Here is a 20685-nt window from a genome sequence, read left to right on the forward strand (position 1 = left end):
CATCGCTAATTTGAGAGAGCCCAGACGCCATATTGGGTCTAAATCGGCACAAGAGGACCGAGCAATTGCGGCCAATTATTATCCCAGCAAATATGTACCTAGGTTAGAGATACAACGAGCTCAGTTAATAATAATTATTCCGTACCCTTATATAAATGCGAAAGTGTGTTTGTTTATTGGTTTGTCCTTCAATCACGTCGCAACGGTGCAACGGATTAACGTGATTTTTTGCATGGGTATAGATAAAGACCTGGAGAGTGACATTTTTATCCCGGAAAATCAAAGAGTTCCCAAGGGATTTTTAAAAAATCTAAATCCACGCGTACGAAGTCGCGGGCATCAGCTAGTCTAAATATATAAAAGGAAAACTTGACTGACTGACTGACTGATCTATCAACGCACACCTCAAACTACATTCGCTAAGAAAGGATTTTTGAAAATTCTGCCCCTAAGGGGGTGAAATAGGTGAATTGTATAATGTTGACAAAACGTTCACTTGGTAAAAAACCAAAAAATACAAAATACACCATAAGCCCTAAGCAGCTAAGGCTGGATTTACACTATCATTTTGGAGATCACCATATATTTTGGTCCCTAATTACGATGATACCCGGTTCATAAAACAATACAAACAATAACCGTAATAAACTAAGGCCCGATTTACATCATCATTTTGGCAATTTAACCCACGATATATTTTTCGTCCTAATTACCGATCATGATACGCATCAAGGCTATAGTAATGGAAGGTGATCGCAAAAATGATCTAATGCGGGTCCAATCTGAGGAATGAGTGGTGATCTAGATAACGTATTTTGACTTGGCTCAGACTTTTAAAACAAGTCTTAAGTCTGAGCTGTAATCAGCTGTTTGTAGGGTCGTTACATTGAAGTTAAACAAATTGTTAAAGCCCTAATAATTCCCGCAGGTATCACTCTACGAGGCTCACTAGGTATGTTTTTGGTACATCTATAATTTACACATTGTTCTTCGGTTGAGATCTTTAGAGCGCACTTTGACTTTGCTCAGACTTAAGTCACTGTTAAAATGAGACAGCGTTAAATAGCTAGCATAAATCTGTCTCGTTTTAACTGAAACTTAAGTCTGAGAAATGTCAAAGTGCGCTCTATAGATGTCAGCCTTAATCTCTGCAAGCCGGGATGTTACGGCCATTATTTTGTCATGAATTCATTTTTCATTGTTTCTATTGTTGCTTGTATAGTTTTTTAATTTTAATCTGTTTTTGTTTCATTTGTATTTAAGTGTACTTCTGGCTGGAGTTGCGAATCTGCTGAGTGGAGAATCTGGTGAACTGCGAATATGGTGTATTGAGAATCTGGTAAACTGCTCATGAGGGTATCACCTTGTACAGTCTATACAATATTTTGTAGACAGGTAGATCCAGAACCTATCAAGGTATTTTGTAAAGGTTTCTGTTGAAAACGACAATGGTCGTGTCGCGTATTGTTTGCTGTACCTACAGGTCTGAAAGCGGGATTGACGTGCACTGTTTGCTCCACGGAGCGTCACTGCTTCACAATAAAGTTTTCAATTTTCTCGCGGATTACTGCAGAGCAATTTCACCTCACTGGTAATAACGGTTTTGAACTTACAAAGAAAAATGAGCTCAACAATTTATACTATAACGATAGTATAAATTGTTGAGCTCATTTTTCTTTTAGAGCTTTTTCATTTTAGAGCTCATCTCTCTTTTCATTTTAGAGCACATTTTTCTGTAGGTACTTTACCACAGAATCGGTGGAGAGTTGAGACGTACAGTACGCCGACGAAAGTAATCCGTTGTCTCCGTTGAGATCGACAAAACGTCATACAGGTATGCGTGACAGAGACAACGCTCTAAAAGCCGAAATGTCATTCTAAAGGCCGATGTAAATTACTTTCTGCCGCGTACTGTACTATAATATACAGGTACGTCAGACTTAAATTTTACCTACCTACTGCAAGTTTGATCAAAATAGGATCACTAGAACTCAATCGAATAGCAACTGACACGAAAATTATGCGGGCGAAGGCATTGGTAGAGAATTTTACTGATTATTTTAATATTCCTTCAAATTAATCATCATCTCAACCCATCGCCTCATTAGCTTATGAGCTCAACAATTATGAGCTTTTCTCAGAATTTGAGAATATTATGGAGAATTCTTTGCTATGCAGGTTTCTTTCACCGTAAAAGCAGACGATATTTAATTACTTAAAATGGACATAATAACTCTGAAAAGTTAGAGGTGCTTGCGCGGGATTGGATCATCCCTAATGGGCGGTCGATGTCTTAACCACTAGGCTATCACTCCTTGTAACTAATCACATTAAAATGATCAGTTACTAAAATACTTCTCGTAGGTACCTATATAAATATAATCATGATGATAAATAACGATCTGAAGAACTAACATTTCTTGGTGTGCCACCGCCTTAACGCAAGTAGGTATGACATAACGCTAAATTGACATATTAGACTCGGTCGTTTATTATGCGCTGTATCATTGTATTTGTGATGACGACTTCATGATTAAAATAAGAGGTTTATGCATTGACTTATACCTATATTAATTCGTATGGACAGGGTTATTGAATAAACAAAATGGCATCGACTCAACCTCAGTGACGTCTGGATTTCAAACGGGTCGTTCATTAGTATCTCAGAGGTGGCGCTGATTTATTTGGTTTCTAAACCGTGAAAATTTTTGTTCGCTTGACCATGTCTTGTCATTTATATCGATGGGTTTATGCTTTCTCGTGTCTCCATGTCTTTAATTCCTCGGACCCTAATTATTATGATAGAGATGACTTGCACATCATTCTTATGGCAAGAGCAAGTTTTATTTAAAAGTGAGTAAGTTTATAAACTTTACACATGATGAATCAAGCAACATATTCACGCTCGTAGCTGGCTTGCTTGTTTAGACTAAGTTACGCTGGGGTTCTTTGTTAAGAACTTTACAGATCCACTGCAAATGAAACATTGTTCTAAGAGTATGTGGAGAAGTTACAACATTCAACTTGTATGTACGAGTGTAAAATAAGTTTGTACCTGTTTTTAAGAAAAAACCGGCCATGTGCGTGTAAGGCTCGCGCACCGAGGGTTCTGTACTAGTCGTATTTTTTAGACATTTTGCACGATAATTAAAAAACTATGATACATAAAAATAAATAAAAATCTGTTTTAGAATGCACAGGTGAAGCCCTTTCATATGATACTTCACTTGATATAGTTATCTTACTTAGAAAATTGAAAATACTTATTATTATTAGTTTATGACCACAATTTTTTTTTGTGTGATGTAACCACAAATTCACGGTTTTCAGATTTTTCCCCAAATGTCAGCTGTAGTTCTACCTACTTGTCAAATTTCATGATTCTAGGTCAACGGGAAGTATCCTGTAGGTTTCTTGACAGACAGACAGACAACAAAGTGAAAATATAAGGGTTCCATTTTTCCTTTTGAGGTACGGAACCCTAAAAAGTACTTTACTTTTGTAGGTACGTTACTTTGTTTTCGCCAACTAATCGCTTTTAATTTTACTGGTTATTTAAAATGTAACTCTATTCTGATAGAAAGCTTAATCAACAATTAAGAAGATTTTACTTTACTTTCTCTCGAGATAGTCTAGATCGCGATACAACCTGTATAAAGAACCCTGCATCCGTCTCCAATAAATACCATAGGAGGGAAAGTGACGCAAACACTGCACGCATGGCAATGATGCAGAACAAACCGTTAAAGGAAAAGGTATTCTATAATCCATATGTGGAGTTTGTTATAGCATGACAAGAAGCTACATGTAAGAACTAATTTACGATTCTTATGAAGTTGAAATAAGGCTCATTTTCCTTTGTTTTTTGTTTCGGCCTTGAGTGAAAGTGATTGCGGAACACGCGGTCTGCTATTTGATTTGACGGATGATGATAAGGATACGGTAAACATGTAGCGGATTGATTTGTTATACAAATACTTACTTAAAAGTAACAAACATTACTGTCGAATTACTATTAAAAAGCAAGTCTGAGAATACATCCGTGTGAAATTACCATGTCATAAACAGACGGATTTAAGTGACTTATTGCATAGATATAGTTAAACATATGCAGAGTGATTTACGCTACTTTTTATCCCGGTAATACAAACAGTTTTCACGGGATTTAAAAAAAAACCATATCCACGCGGACGAAGTCATACAACGAAAGCAATATGCCTTATTCGAGATACTAACTAGAAAATAGGATTTTTATTCTCACACTAAATTTTAAGAAAAAAATCAAAAGCCAGGTATAAATTAATATACTTAAAAAAAAAATTGGTTTAGAATTATTAAATTGTAACCAACACCGATTACGCAAAAGCCTTGACTCCCGGTCGTTTAAATCCCCTGACGCAAAATCTACCACCGCCAATATTTACATTTTCCCTAACTTTCCCATTTAGAATATGAAAATGCGAAATGATAATGATATTTTTATTAAGGTATCCTTTGTGCCATCAATGTTACGCTCGTTTCTAATGGCGACTTTTTATTTAAGTAGGTACTTTACTTAAAATGGACATAAAACATCCTACTGCTGTAGTTTAATCCATACTAATATGATAAATGCGAAAGTGTGTCTGTCTGTCTGTCCGTCTCTCTGTCTGTCTGTCTGTCTGTCTGCTAGCCTTTCACGGCCCATCCGTTCAACCGATTTTGACGAAATTGGGTACGGCGATAGCTTGCATCCATGGGAAGAACATAGGCTACTTTTATCCCGGAAAATCAAAGAGTTCCCACGGGATTTTTAAAAACCTAAATCCACGCGAAAAAAGGCGCGGGCATGATCTAGTACCTAAATAAACACTATTTAAAGGTCTTTATTGTTAACTAGATACTACAACTAACCGCATAATTTGTACCTCCATAATCTAAATATATAAAAGAAAAAGGTGACTGACTGACTGACTGATCTATCAACGCACAGCTCAAACTACTGGACCGATCGGGCTGAAATTTGGCATGCAGATAGCTATTATGATGTAGGCATCCGCTAAGAAAGGATTTTAGAAAATTCAACCCCTAAGGGGGTCAAATAGGGGTTTGAAATTTGTGTAGTCCACGCGGACGAAGTCGCGAGCATAAGCTAGTATGAGCTATAGAGAAATGTGCAGTGCTCAGATAACCCGTCAAGCGCTTACGAGCTCGAAAACACCAATATTTTTATTGAAAAATAAGAATAATTCTACTCTACTTTTCGATATTACTGGGAGATACATTTGGGTCACAAAAATAATATATTGGCTCAAGCATTTAAACAAATAGGTAGATAGTAACCAAAAGTTATCAAAAAAATAGTTTAGATTAACGCTGAAAATGTAATCATAAAAGCCGAGGTTATTTTGACTGCCTCATATTGCGATGTCAATATTTTCATTTTTCCCTAAATCCACCATTTTGAATATGAAAATGCGAAATGATGATGATATTTTATTAACGCACCGTTTGTGACATCGCGGCCGTGCTCTCTAATGGCGTCCCTTTGTTATATCACTCTCGACGGTTGCGATTTGAATATTTCTTTCAATTGAAAAAATTTTCACGCATTCCCGTCGCAAATCTGAAGGTTTCACGCTTTGTTGGATCCGTCAACGGAATTGTTGTGGTACTTTCGCCGAGATTAAAAACGTTTGTGGGTATTACCGCGTGTGATCATGGGGGACAATTTATTTCGAGTACTTTGCACATATCTACCTTTTGCGTAAATTGGTGCAGCAAAATGTTCTGTGTATTCGACGAGTCACCTAGTAGTTAACAAAATCATATTTTGTTAACTACTAGCTGACTCGCCCCGGCTTTGTTCAATTAGATCTCGCTTCAGTCTTAAAGCAAAAATAAAAATAGTCTTTATTCCCTATCCCGTAAGAATATCTAAAAATCCTATACCTTATTTTACATTATAATGGCAACCTCTGTTCAAAGTTTCAGCTTTCTAGGTCCAAGAGCTAGGGCCGGGCGTTGATGCGAGTCAGTCAGTGAGTCACGACTTTTCTTTTTATATGTATTGATTTTTCTAGGGATCGGGAATGACTCCACAATGTACTTGTATATTCCGGAATCTACATAATAGCCTGAGGATGCTCCGGCGTTGGAGTGAAATGTAAAGTTTGTTTTGGAAGATGGTGGTGCCTGGTGGTATGTAATGCTTAGGGACTTTTCCTGCTTCTTTAATGCATATTGTATACTGCACGTTACTATACAGATTTGTCTGTTTGGTGGATTATAGCAAATTAAGCTTGTAGTTCCTTGCTTACTCAAGTAAGCAAGTTTTCACGCAAAAAGTAAAACTCGAGGCTCCGACAGGAATTCCGGATAAGTAAACAGCAAAGCGGGAAGTGCAAATGTTTAAACTAGTCATATGTAAACATTTACGCATTAAAGTACGTACGTGCTGGCGATGCATGTTCGCCCCCTGCCTTTTATGCTAAGAACCGCAAAAGAGGTCTGAATGTAAACAACGTAAGAGGAGGAAGCGAGGACTGAATACAAGAATACCTAATTCCGTTTATTTTCGTCACGGAATTAAGACTTCAAACTTCTTAGCAAAAGTCTACGAAATCCTTTTATCATTATAATATTTTATATAGGTAGGTACATCAAAAGCGAAGTAGAGCGAGTAGGTACTAGCTGATAGCTGATGGATTTACGTTTTTAAAATCCCGTAGAAACTATTTGATTTTCCGGGATAAAAGTAGCCCATGTCACTCTCCAGGTCTCTAATTAATCCATGGAAAAAAGCATGCTAATCCGTTGCTTTGTTGCGGCGTGATTGAAAAACAAACCGAAAAACAAACACACTTTCGCATTTATAATATGGGTAGTGATAAGACCACAACATCCAGGGGCATCGTCATTATGATATATCTAAAACTAGCCTATAGATTTTTCCACGACTAGCTTGTTTCTTTAAAAAAAGTTAAGTTCCAGGAGTGCAAAAAAACGATGTATAACAGCGTATTTAGATAACGATTAAAATAATCTTAATGGTTTAAATAAGGCGTCAAATAAGTAAGTGTATAAGTATAAATATTATATAGGGAAGACATTAGTTCTATGAAACGTGTTTATAACGTAAGATTACTAAAGAAAGAGAGAGTTATTATCAGCAGATATCTGAATACATAGAAAGATGAGTTCTGACTTACGGACTGACTCATTATCGTCCAGCTCCTTGGACCTAGAATGCTGAAATGCTGCGGTTCCCTTTATAATGTAGACAAGGGATAAGACCGGAATTATCAAAATTCTAACGGAAGCGAAACCGTAGGAAGTCTCTAGTATACAGTATACAAGTAACGTTTTTTTTTTTAACTTTAGCAAAAATATTAACGTACTTGAGATAATTTAATATGACGAAATTAAGAGTAGGTACAGGAAAACGGTCGAACAAGTAGTACAGTGGACACACACGCAGAGGTTATACCAGTTACATTCGATGGTGGAGGCGATACGACTCCTAAAGGCAGTTTCACGAGTTTTGGAACAGGTTTGTGTGAGAAAATCGCTAAGATAAATCAGTTGTGCAGTGCATTAGTTCGCACAGACTAGGATTTATACACATACGTAATATAAAACTGGTCATGATTAGAAGAACGAGATTTTAGGTTACAAGGTTTACTAGGCGCAACGATTTCTATGTACTATACCTACTCTAAAGCAAGAAGGCAATGGGAAGTGGGTGAACGAGGAAGGCGGAGGACCGTGTGTAGTGGGGCCCTCTTGGGAAGGCATATGTTCAGCAGTAGACGCAAGAAGGCTGATTGATGGATTGAAACTCTAAAACAAAAGCGAGTTGCAAGGTGTGCACCTTTGCACCCACGAAAATTTTTGTTTGGATGGCCCGTCTACAGTTAGTATAGAATAGAATAGAATAGAATAGAATATAATTCATGTTAACTTTTTACAAGTACTTATGAATAGTCAGGTAGTTTTAATTTACCACTGGTTCGGAATGACGTTCCTACCGAGAAGAACCAGCAAGAAACTCGGGCGGTTGCTCTTTATAGAGCTTGTTGACTATGCCCATCCGCATATTTGAAATATCACACTTACAATCGTTTTAGATTTCTCGTTTTAGAGTTATAGAAAGCCACTGGCCATTAAATTGTAAGCAAAAGCGAGTTAAAAAAAAACCTCGTATGGCTTGTCTAGTGGAATTGGCACGTAGAAGTCATTGGTATCAAAATAATTTGCTATTTCTAGTTTCTTAACAAGTCAGGAAATCATTGCCGAAACCGATAAAAAACCGAAGTCTTGATAAATCCATATTAAGGTCCGAATTCGAGAAATAGAATGATACCTATAGAAATCGATTTGGTTCCATAATCCATTGCGTTAAAAATTAAAATAAGTATAATAATTAAATAAATGAGCCTCGATAGCTCAACGGGTAGAGGAGTGGACTGAAAACCGAAAGGTTGACGGTTCAAACCCTGCCCGTTGCAATATTGTCGTACCTACTCCTAGCACAAGCTTGACGCTTAGTTGGAGAGGAAAGGGGAATATTAGTCATTTAACCAGTGATATTTAACATGGCTAATATTCTTTTTAAAAAAATCTACAGTGTTTAATAGAGATCATGGACGTACGTTACCTACCAGTCCACATCTACATAATATGACGCACGTCCCACGGACTAATATCAAGGCTATTGGGCTATTGGCCTATGGTACAGTAAAATAAAGCTTTACCTACGATTCCATAACATAAAAACATAGTAAACATACAAAAAAAAACTGGTATTCAAACTATATTGTGACATTTTTTCGATACCTTAATTGGAAAACTATGTAGTATTCAAACAATGGATGACACTTTTTTTATTGACGATATAGGTTTTTGCGCTTCACCGCTTTAGCTTAATATGATGTGATGATCAAGGATCATTAACATGACAAAAAATCTAAATTCGGTTCCGCTTACGAGTATCTCAATAAAAAATAACATCTAGTCAAAAGTCGTAAGGAAGCTTTGTTCTTTAAGTATGTATGTGGAACGAATTATTATTAAAATACAGTGAAGATTAAAAAAATGACAAATCGTAAAGTCCGTCTGTGACTTGACCGTACTGACTCTAACCATATTAAAGGATTTAGGTATTATAACTATTTGAAAAGAGCAAAGTCTTGCTGGTATCCGAAGCAATGTTATTCAAAAGCACTTGACGATTTGAAAGTACAGTGTAAAAGTTTACTTAAAAATTGTTCTACACTATTTTCTAAAATTTTAAAAATCACCACAATCAGAAGGAAATGAAATCTTAGTACAAGAACTAACTGCAGTTTTTGAATGTGTAACACAGTCGAAATACGCTGGTCCTCTCGCTTAGGTACCTAATCCCCAGTATTTTTTAAACAAAATATTTTTGTTTAAAACAGGATTAAAAACATGTTTAAAACACTTATTTTAAGCATTTGTTTGATACAATACCCTAAATCTTCCTTTCTAAATCGTCAGGAATGTCGAGAGTTTAGTCAAAAACCAAACATTCGGCGTCTGCCTTGAGAATGTTTGTTTTATCCTAGGGAATCCCATCTAACCACATTCCAGACCAGGGACTACTTGAATTCCCAATTTATCCTTGCCAGGAATCGAATCTGGCCCTCCCACCACATGCCACCAACACAGCGCTCGCCACTGCGCCAGGGAGGGCATTAAGTAGGCGTAAAATTGTGCTATAATAACAAGCAACAATGCAATTTCACTTATTAAGCATTCCATTGAAATGGATTCCATTACATGCACTTTATTAATGAACAAAACAGCTCTGGCAAGCGGCAGCGGATGTCATATTATGTACTAAATACCTACGGGTGCGAACTACAATGTGAGTCAAGGTTAGATTGTATCAAAACTTGTTTGTGGTTTTGGATAAAGAGACCTTCGTGTTCCAAATAAGCTATTAAACAAACCTTTATAGCTCAGGACTCAGCAGGGAAACTGAATTCAAAAACATTAACTCTGCCGTGTAAATCCAAAACACTGTATCTTAGAAAAACTGTTTTGAGAAAACTGTGTCTTTTAAGGTATTTTTTATTATAGTATTGGCTTTACACGGCAGAACTGCCGTACTCAGAGTCGCTTAATCGTTACTTAAGATTGAGTTAAAACGAGACAGATTTATGTGAGAGATATAGCTCTGTCTCGTTTTAACTCAATCTTAAGTAACTGAGTAGGGCAGTAAACGTTTAGACTTGGAGAGACTTTTGTCCATCATCATCATGATCAAGCCATCGCCGGCTAACTACATAGCAGGGGTCTCCTCTCAGTAGAGAAGTGTTTGGCCAAAGTCCACCACGCTGACCAATAGCGGATTGGCAGAGTTCACACGCATTTGAGAACATTATGTAGAACTCTCAGACATGCAGGTTTCCTATTTAATTTCTTAAAACGCTTTCTAAAGTTTCGAAAACTTAGATGTGCGTGCCCGGGATGGAACCCCGACCTCCCGAATAGGAGGCGGACGTCCTAACAACTAAGCTATCACGGCTCTTCGGTCCGCGAAGGTCGAAAATCCCGAAAGCGTAAATAAAATGTCCACCAAGCTCAACGCACACGGTGTGCCATCATTTGTTCGAACTCCCCGTGAATTCCGCAATTTTCAGTATATTTTTAAAATTATTTTGATTTTTTTGAATTGTAGGTAAAAGTACTATCATAAAAATAATCACTACCCCTATTATATATGTGAAGTGTGTTTGTTTGTTGGTTTGTCCTTCAATCACGTCGTAACGGAGCAACGGATAGACTTGATTTTTTGTATGGGTATAGTTTGAGACCTAGAAAGGGACATAGGTTACTTTTTATCCTGGAAAATCAAAGAGTTTCCACGGGATTTTTAAAAACCTAAACCCACGCGTAAGTAGTCGCGGGCAGCAGCCAGTTATAAATGATTTAGGTATCCGTTCCCACCAAAATAAATACCTATCTGATTCTAATTTTAATGGTCTTTACATTTTAAAACCTATTTCCTTATTTGAGCGGTTGTCTAATGAACACCGAAAAACTTAATTTACCTACATAGTTAAAAAATGTAGGTGATCGCTTCAACTTCGAGCAAAGAGGTTTTACACTTTTTGTGGTATCTTAGAAGGTCAGCAAGCTAACTATAGTTATTTCGAATGTACTATTTACTATTATTAATACAACGATCTGAATAAAGGCCGCTCTATGCTACAATAATAGAACATTGTTTGTGTTATAGTTCAATGATATTTAAATAAACTATTACTGACAGATAGGATAAAGCGATAAAATTAAATAACACTAGATAAAGAGGTCGATTGGCTAATTTTCGCAATTGTTAAACGTTAAACGAGACAGTTATGCGACAAAATATATCTATCTAGTTTTGACTCTAAGTAAAGTTTTAAAAAAGTAAAAGGACGTAAGCAACCGACGTAAAAGCGCAGTAGGAATTCAGTTTTCAATATACTTCGGTCTTGCCGCGTACTAAGCGGTCGAGAGTCGATACTTGATCTTGACCTATACACGACTAGAAACTTAATCAGTCTACAGACTGAGTGTCGGTGTAGATTCTCTGTGAGTGTATACAAGCGCGACATCGAGTTGCAGATCTAGTTTCGGTGTCGCTGCCGTGGCTCAAAATTGCTAGTCATGTAGATGATATCCACACTAGTGTCAGCATTTGTGTCGAGTGTCATTGTCGGCGTATAAACTAATACATAAGCTTAGTGGGACAATTACTAAGCATATAATACTATAACATTTTAAATGAAAACTTTCTTTTATCCGCTCCACAATTCAAATAAATGTCCTCATTATATTTAATTACTTAACAACTATTTAGATAAGCGAATGAGAGAATGCATTGAGCGTGACAAACAATTCAGAATGTTTGAACTGCCAGTATCAATGCTTCTAACGGCATCGGAATTCGAAATCAATTCGAACACCGGACATTTTAATCCGAAACACGGTGGGATCGCAAACTTTACGCCCGCTGTTTACCGGTTAGGTACAAACAATTGCGTATACTACATAGGAGTTACTGTACAACTGTACATAATGCAATTCGATCCCCTTATTTGAGAGAGGGTTGGTTAATGACACCCACTGGATAAAATCATTAGGGTTTTTCATTAGGTTCATTAGGTAGTAGGTTCCTTAGGTTTTTATATATTCAGGGACTAGTTAGCGATTGGTTTTAGGCTTATTTCGTGGTTTAACCACATATTGTTTTGTATAAAACGGGTACATACCACGATTAATTAGACGATTTTAAGTGCCGATATTTCGACTCCGTTGCATGAGCCGTGGTCACGACGTGACTACAACTTGAGTCAAAATACCGGCACTTAAAAATCCCTAATTAAGCCTAATTAATCGTGGTAAGTACCCGTTGTATACAATACAATATGTAGTTAGCGATTAACTACGATTATTAGACTGGTGGTCTATTTAGATCTATGAGATGGTGGTCTAAGGCTATCTAAGGCTGTATCCAGTAATTGATTTCAAGCCGGGTGGGGGAGGGGGAGCGGTTTAAGCCTTTATGCCGAATTCTTTGAATGTAATGTAATGAGAAAAAAAAATTGGGCCTGACTTGACACAGTTCCTGGTTGGTAAAATTTTGCTTTTCAATTTGACAGTCAATTAAAAAATCGCCCAAGTGCGAGTCGGACTCTCAAACAAAGGGTTTACAAATAACACTTTAATTTTTTTTTTCATGGTGCCATTTTGAAATTTTTATTGCATAATCAGTAATAAGCTTGCTTTAAAGAATTTCGAACTACCTTTAACCTAGGTACTCTTGCTAAAAATGTAAGTATAGTATAATTTTCGTTCACACAGCTAATAGTGGAAGGGTATAATCGTAAAATAAACACCTGTCATTAAAAACAAGGTGATATTTCGAAAGATCCGCGCGTTTCTCGATGTGGGTCAAACACTGTCTCATGTACCGGGCGGGGGCCGGGGGCCGGCGAAACGGAATAAACACAGCGCAGAACAACGCACAACGGTGAACGTGGCGCGAAAAAACATGAACTCCGATCATTGATATACAATACAAAAATCCACGATGTTTAGATTATTTGATTATTAGAATTTGATCTGCAGCTCACTCCAGCAATGCGCAGGACTGCAATTAATTTTGTACATAGCACATATCAAATCTTTGACAAGAGCAACCGTCGAGTTTCTTGCTGGTTCTTCTCGGTAGGAAGGACATTCCGAACCAGTGGTAGATGCATTTGACGATTCAAAAGTACTTGTGAAAGTTATATTTTTTATAATTTTTTGGTGTTTTTACACTTCAAGGAAATTACTAAATATTTTTTTAAATACACATAAAAAATTGCGTAACCGGCAGGGATCGAACCTCGAATCAAGGCATCGGGCGTGAACCCAGAAGATGCAGGTTCGATTCCTGCCGGTTACGCAATTTTTGATATGTATTTAAAAAAAAAATTGTGAAAGTTAAATTGAATAAAAATTATTTTTATTTATTTATTAAGATTGAAACCTTTGCCAGTCGAACTTCATTATAGGTTCGTAATACAGCACTACTATTTAATTACCACAAAAAAATTAAGGGCAAATACAGGAAAGTTTATTGTTTTAAATTAATAAACTTTTACTGTGGGTACCTACTATCACATTTGTGCAATCAGAGTTTTTTTTTTACTTTAACTGAACAATGGGGCTGATTCTCTTGTACACAATCTCTAAACCAAACTAAATTAACAGGTCTAAATCTAGTGCTATCCCTTTCCGCAAGCAACATTATGACAATTAGCAATAGATTTAGACGCGTCATTTTAGTTTAGTTTAGAGATTGTGTATAAAAGAATCGGCCCCATTGTAGATTGTTTTGTTTCTAAAGTAAGAATGTGTCGCCACAAAATAACGATTTGTCAATTATATTAGTGTTATCATTGTTAACATTTCAAATGCCTTTGTTGCTTACTTAATATTTTCAACCGCAAATCTCAATGACGGATATCAATAAAATTATGCACTAACTTCGTCAATTAAGCAATACAATAAGTCTAAACCGAATTAGCAATGAAGAGAAGTTTCTAAGGAGCTGTGTATCGTGGGAAGGTATTTTAAGTAGGTACGTCAACGTCTTCTGAATCAAAACAAACACAAAACCACCTCGCCGGTCGGAGTCCTCCCGGGCGGTACAATCGCCGAGGTCAACGCTTCCATTCTGGCCGGTGGGCACACTGCACTACACAATTCACGTAATCACAAACAGAAACATAAATACACTGAGCCGAACTCGCAAACCGCGTTCACAGTATGCGCGTGGACATTTCGAAATGCAGATTGTCCCTGTCGCACTACAAGCATATGTCTCGGTGTACGATCGTCAAATAGAAATTTCCGTGAATGTTCAATGTCAACAAACTACTGGCCCTCAAATTTTTAGCAATTTTCTATCTAACACTCATCATCAGCAACCGATAGACGTCCACTGCTGGACATAGGTCATAGGTCTCTTGTAGGGACTTCCACACGCCACGGTCTTGCGCCACCTGGATCCAACGGCTCCCTGCGACACGTCTGATGTCGTCCGTCCACCTAGTGGGGGGTCTTCCAACGCTGCGTCTTCCAGTGCGAGGTCGCCATTCCAGCACCTTGGGACCCCAACGTCTATCGGTTGTACGAACTATGTGCCCTGCCCATTGCCACTTCCGCTTCGCAACCCGTTGAGCTATGTCGGTTACTCTAGTTCTCCTACGGATCTCCTCATTTCTGACACTATCTGAGTCAATTCTGTACCAATGTTTGGGTATTCTGAACCAGTTCTAGTCATTTTCTTATTCAAAAGCACTTTATTGATTTCCAATTTCTTTCTCACACTCGCATTATCACTATCATAATTCATAACAACGCAAAATCTTTGTTTTGCAATATCTCACCCAAAGAAAAATATGTAAACAATGCGAAGTTCTAACCTCTTTAAAACTGTCAAGACGATAGTTTTTTTTATTGCAAATGGATAGTTTTCGCAAACATTATTTTTACTTCTTCTGCAACAAAATTTCACTCAACATACACACTTGATGTGCTTAAACCACAAAACAATGTTTTGAAAGTTAATTCTCTAAATTTTTTGCAATAATGCTGCCACACTATTCGCAAAAAAAAATAGGTACACCAAATAAATAACATTACCTAGTTAATCATTGCAAAATAACTCGAAAATATCAATAATTTCGCATTGAAAGACATCCATTATTGTTGACGTGAACGGGAATTTCTATTTGATCGAATATTACGGTCGCGAGCGCATTGGCGCGCGAAAAACACGCGTACGCGCACAGATTTCTACAACGCCACTGTTTCTGTTTCGGTTCCCAGGCGATCGCGAGCAGTCAGAGCGGAGCGGCCAATTAGGCGGCGCGGCCTTCGACGGTCATTAAAAATGTTTATACAATCCCAAGTTGGAACAATGACCCAAGTTGTAATTTACATAACTTTGGCTACCTATAAGTTTTATAATAAGACTAGCTTAAGTCCGCGACTTCGTCCGCGTGGATTACGTAAGTTCCCTATTTTACCCCCTTAGGGATTGAATTTTCAAAAATTCTTTCTTAGCGGATGCCTACGTCATAATAGCTATCTGCATGCCAAATTTCAGCCCGATCCGTCCAGTAGTTTGAGCTGTGCGTTGATAAATCAGTCAGTCAGTAAGTCAGTCAGTCACCTTTTCGTTTTATATATTTAGATATTGTTGACTGTTGTTTTGATAATCGGTTCATCATCATGATCAACCCATCGCCGGCTCACTACAGAGCACAGATCTCCCCGCAGTATGAGGGTTTTGGCCATAGTCTACTACGTTGGCTAAGTGCGGATTGGCAGACTTCACACATCTTTGAGAGCATTATGGAGAACTCTCAGGCGTGCAGGTTTCCTCACGATGTTTTCCTTCACCGTTAAAGCAAGTGATAGTCAATTACATACTTAAAACGCACATAACTCCGAAAAGTTAGAGGTGCGTGCCCGGGATCGAACCCCGACCTCCGATTAGAAGGCAGACGTCTTAACCACTACGCTATCACAGCTACTTTAGCTATTTAAGCTTTCAATGTTATTCAATTCCAATCGCGACAATATTGTTCTCAGGATGCTGTGTTATGACTATAAGACAACGCGTAAGTCGCTGATTGGTCGTAACTGGCAATATGCTGGCAATCATTTCGAGTATGCACTGGTTCGCAGATGGCAGTTTTTATTAGTAGACGAATTAAACACGAGAGCGCCTCGTTATTACGTCACGGGACAGAAGCCCGCATATACTCGTAATTCGGTCGTTGCCCGACTTTTTCAATTTGGATGATAGGTATCACATCATGTTTCTTAAGGACTGCGCAGACGACGGACTAATGTCAGGGGAGGTATTGTGCCGCATAACGCACACAATTAACTATTGTGGCGCATTTAGATAGTTAAGTCGATGGCCGAATTCAAACAGTTCAACCGACCTTTTTTAGGGTTCCGTACCTCAAAAGGAAAAACGGAACCCTTATAGGATCACTTTGTTGTCTGTCTGTCTGTCTGTCAAGAAACCTACAGGGTACTTCCCGTTGACCTAGAATCATGAAATTTGGCAGGTAGGTAGGTCTTATAGCAGACATTCGGGGAAAAATCTGAAAACCGTGAATTTAGGGTTAGATCACACAGATTAGATTTTCAATCCTCAAATTAAGAGAACTATATCAAGTGGGGTATCATATGAAAGGGCTTTACCTGTGCATTCTAAAACAGTTTTTTATTTATTTTTATGCATCATAGTTTTTGAATTATCGTGCAAAATGTCGAAAAAATACGACTGTAATACGGAACCCTCAGTGCGCGAGCCGGACTCGCACTTGGCCGATTTTTTATTCATTTAGGCAACCGCTTAGTCACAATCACACCTGATGGAAAGTGATGATGTGGCCTAAGATGGGACCGCGCTTACCTAAAAGATGCCTATTCACACTTGTCTTAAGATATCCGGGTTGTAATTGTTAGGAAACACATAATATCGTGGAAGAGTATTCCAAACCTTAGCCATGATTAAATGTACCCTTATCCAGCTAGGTAGATCCAATTTCGAGAAAGAGGTTAGCCACTGAATCCGACTCGGCTGGGCAGCGTACAGGAAGATTCGAGACGTCTTCTCGTTCAAAATTCCTTAATGCTTGAAGACCAAAGTTTTCAAACAGTGCGTGTTGCCAATGATGACATATGGATCCTAGAAAGTCACTAACTTAGTCGCGAATATCAGCTAGGAAGTAGGAATTCATAATTTCGTAGAATTCATGATAATAAAAACCGACCTTATTTTTCTTACAGCAATGTTACAAGGAAAAGCCCATTAAGATACACGAGAAAACACACTCGATGATGGATCTAATTTGCGTTCGCGTCATGACACACGCCTCGCGACACTAATGAAAGAAAACACTTTTTTAATAGAAATTAATTGACAGGTTTCTCGGAAAAACATATTATCTGGATATACCGTCGGTTGGGCCAGTTTTATTCACGTGTTTTAGGATTCCGTACCCGAAGGGTGCCAACGGAACCCTATCACTAAGCCTTCGCTGTCTATACGTCCTTCCGAACTCCGAATATAATGATATTAACAATGTATGTAAATAATATATTCTTGGAGTCAGTGCCAATGAGGAGCCGCTATGGAGTCACAAATCATCTCCTACCCCTTCGACACGGTACGCAGGCGTATGATGATGTAGTCCGGCCGCGCCAACAGCGACATGCTGTACAAGGGAACACTTCACTGCTGGGTTACCGTCGCCAAGACGGAGGGCGGCTCCACCTTCTTCAAGGGCGCCTTCTCCAACGTGCTCATATTATAAAGAGTAGACAGTTCGTACGGCTCGCAATTGGTAGCGACTCCAAAAAAACATTATTATAGAACTTCTCTAACAGCTCTTATAATACGTAACAACATAAATATATTCTGTAATAAATTAAATAATTCTTGATTTTAGGTGTTGATGGCTATTTAAGTCTGTTTTTGCTTTTTTTTATTTACATAAATTTCATCGGCTTGCAAAATTAGAAAGTTTCAGTTCATTGGCTTTCCATAACACAGGTAGTATAAACAAATGAGCAGAGAAACTACATATTACAGTTTACATTAGAGTAGAGAAAGTAGGTACCTACCATCGATATAAATGACAAGATATGCCCAAGCGAACAAAATTTTTCACGGTTTTGGAACCAAATAAATCAGCGCCACCTCTTAGATACTAATGAACGACCCGTTTGAAATCCAGACATCACTGAGGTTGCATTGGTGCTAAACATTTTAGGACCAATGAGTTCGTGCCATTTTGCTTGTTCAATGGACCTGTCCTTACGAAGTAATATATAAGTCAATGGTACCTACAGAGAAGAAGAGGGGTGACTCACATTTACAATTTACATATATAATTGTATAAAATGAAAATAGTCGCAATGTAGGGCTTATCAATTTCAATTATTTTAATGGATGTAGTCAGCACAAGGCATAATGGATGACGGAGTCCATATGACTACAGAATTGGTTATACGAGCGTTGAGTATACTCTGTCATGTTCAAGACGCTTATTGGTCCAATTAACTATACCATCGTTCATAATATAGCGTCCGCGTCGCCTCAATAACGTACGATAACAAACACTGTAGATTGATGCTAAGAAATATATATTATAAAAAGTAAAAGTTTATACGAATAAAAAAGATGTTTATTTTATTTATTTATTATTTATAGTCAATGAACGACAAAAACATAGAAATATATTACGTACCTACCACTCTGGTATAACGTCCTACAAGAAACCTCTTGAATATAGGTCTCGTATACTTACATGCCGCTGTGGTCCAGCTAAGAATAATTGGACAACGCCCCTACCGAAGGACCGTAGTTCAACTGCTTTAAATTAATTTATTGTTTTACTGATTTATTGATTTGTTTAGACAGAGTAGTTGGACCACGATCCCGGAAAGTAGAAAACGATTGGTTGGCTTGGAGTCTAATATTAACCTTTCTTTGGTTACTTTACCATTAGGAAGGTATTAGTAGGTAATAGGTATAGCTTTTCTAATCGTATTAAAATGGCCTAAAACCGTTAGCTATAGAGATATTCCGGCGGAAAATGGCAAGCAAGGCAAGAGCCCTTGTGAGATAGTCACGATTCATGAACTTCCGCGCTAATTAGTGTATCCCCGGTATAATTTCGTGCCACCTTCAAGTTTCAAGTGGCGCCATATTAATTTCACAATATTATGTACTACACTGCTTCCCTTAGTTTTAAGTAGGTAATAATTATGATTTTAGTTTTGATTACAGCCTTTCGGATTTACCTAAGTCTACTCCTAACGCTAGGCATATAAAATTGTAAGTTAAAATTGACGCTTGTGCGCGCAACCATAACATTCTAAATATCTGCTATTTAGTATATTTAGGATTGGATCGCAGGGCGGTAAAAAGACCGCCGGTCAAATGGTCGTTTCATTATTCGGCGATGTAATAAGTAAGTTAAGTAACATAAGTATTTAAGTTCTCCGAACCAGTGGTAAATTAAACTAGTTAACGATGCAAAAGAACTTGTAATAAGTCTACTTGAATAAATAAATTCTATTCTATTCTATTCTATTCTATTCTCGCTCATGCGGCAATTTAACTTTGAATTTGAGCTGAGTATCGCGCTTAAAAGGACAGTTTTGGAATACTATATTGAAAGAAAGCTGTTTTGGTGACAAATAGCTTCTAGACTGGTAATTAATACCAACGAATATATCTAAATGGTCAAAGTGGGCTGAAAATACTGAAATCCTAAAGGTTGACGGTTCATGCACTTTCCCAGCGCGATCTTTTGGTAGCCGTCCACAAGTAATTTAAAAGTTTTAAAAAAAAAACCCCTACGACTGTGTTTTGCACAGCATCTATTTCAGCCCGCAAAACGGACATTTTCTATGCTTTGTCACTCAAATTGTTTTCAAACATATAGTTTGCATATATTTTTGAACTCGTCTAAGTCCTTTATTTTCCTTACCCCAGCCAAGGATCTAGGAAAAAAATATTTTCAGCCGCCACATTAAAGCCCTAAAATCCTCCATTCATTCAAAAATCATTAAAAAAAAGATTTGTCAAAAATTAAAATAGCCTAGTTCAAATTGATGTTAGTATGAAAGCGCGAGTACCTACTAATTTATTAGAACTCACGCTTTCATACTAAAAACCATTTACAAAACAGGCGGCAGGTAAACACTCGCATTAACGATATCAAACAAAAGCAGCTGACATAAGCCACATACTCAATTAACAGGATAGGATTTGGAATCGTCGTTCAAAACGGGAACAAAGTTAATTAAAATGTCCCTAATTACGGAGCGACGGCGGCAAGCGCCGCCCGGACGACTGAACAAACTTGGGTTACGTTGTAGACTGTAGTGTTGTACGATTTACATTGTTTACAAGAAGTAATAAGTTGAAGCGTTGATTTGCGGTAATCCAGGCGGTGGTCCTTTCGCCTCCTATCATGGCATCATGGGTCATGGACTGTAGTAATCAAATGAAGCGATTTTTTGTATAGCGGTAGTTTATGAGGCTAGAATTCATTATTAAAGACAATAAGTTTAAAAAACTTGATTTTTCTTTTCTATCAT

The 20685-nt window shown here is 37.7% G+C and overlaps 1 protein-coding gene across 3 annotated transcripts in view; it reads right to left on the bottom strand.

Annotated features, from left to right (window-relative positions):
* Nucleotides 1–20685, bottom strand: part of aPKC (protein kinase C iota type) — a 269251-nt gene that overhangs the window by 234922 nt on the left and 13644 nt on the right. Inside the window, exons 1-2 of one of the 3 annotated variants that reach the window (XM_069504908.1) lie at nt 15193–15342; nt 14167–14354 (exon numbers count right to left, since the gene is read on the bottom strand). The exons of the other annotated variants lie outside the window; for them this stretch is intronic. The gene's annotated coding sequence lies outside the window, so the exon portion shown is untranslated. Of the gene's footprint in view, nt 1–14166; nt 14355–15192; nt 15343–20685 lie in introns of those variants that run through there. 3 annotated transcript variants of the gene reach the window in all.

Source organism: Maniola hyperantus, chromosome 19 (assembly GCF_902806685.2).
Source record: "Maniola hyperantus chromosome 19, iAphHyp1.2, whole genome shotgun sequence".
In the NCBI taxonomy this organism is placed as follows: domain Eukaryota; kingdom Metazoa; phylum Arthropoda; class Insecta; order Lepidoptera; family Nymphalidae; genus Maniola; species Maniola hyperantus.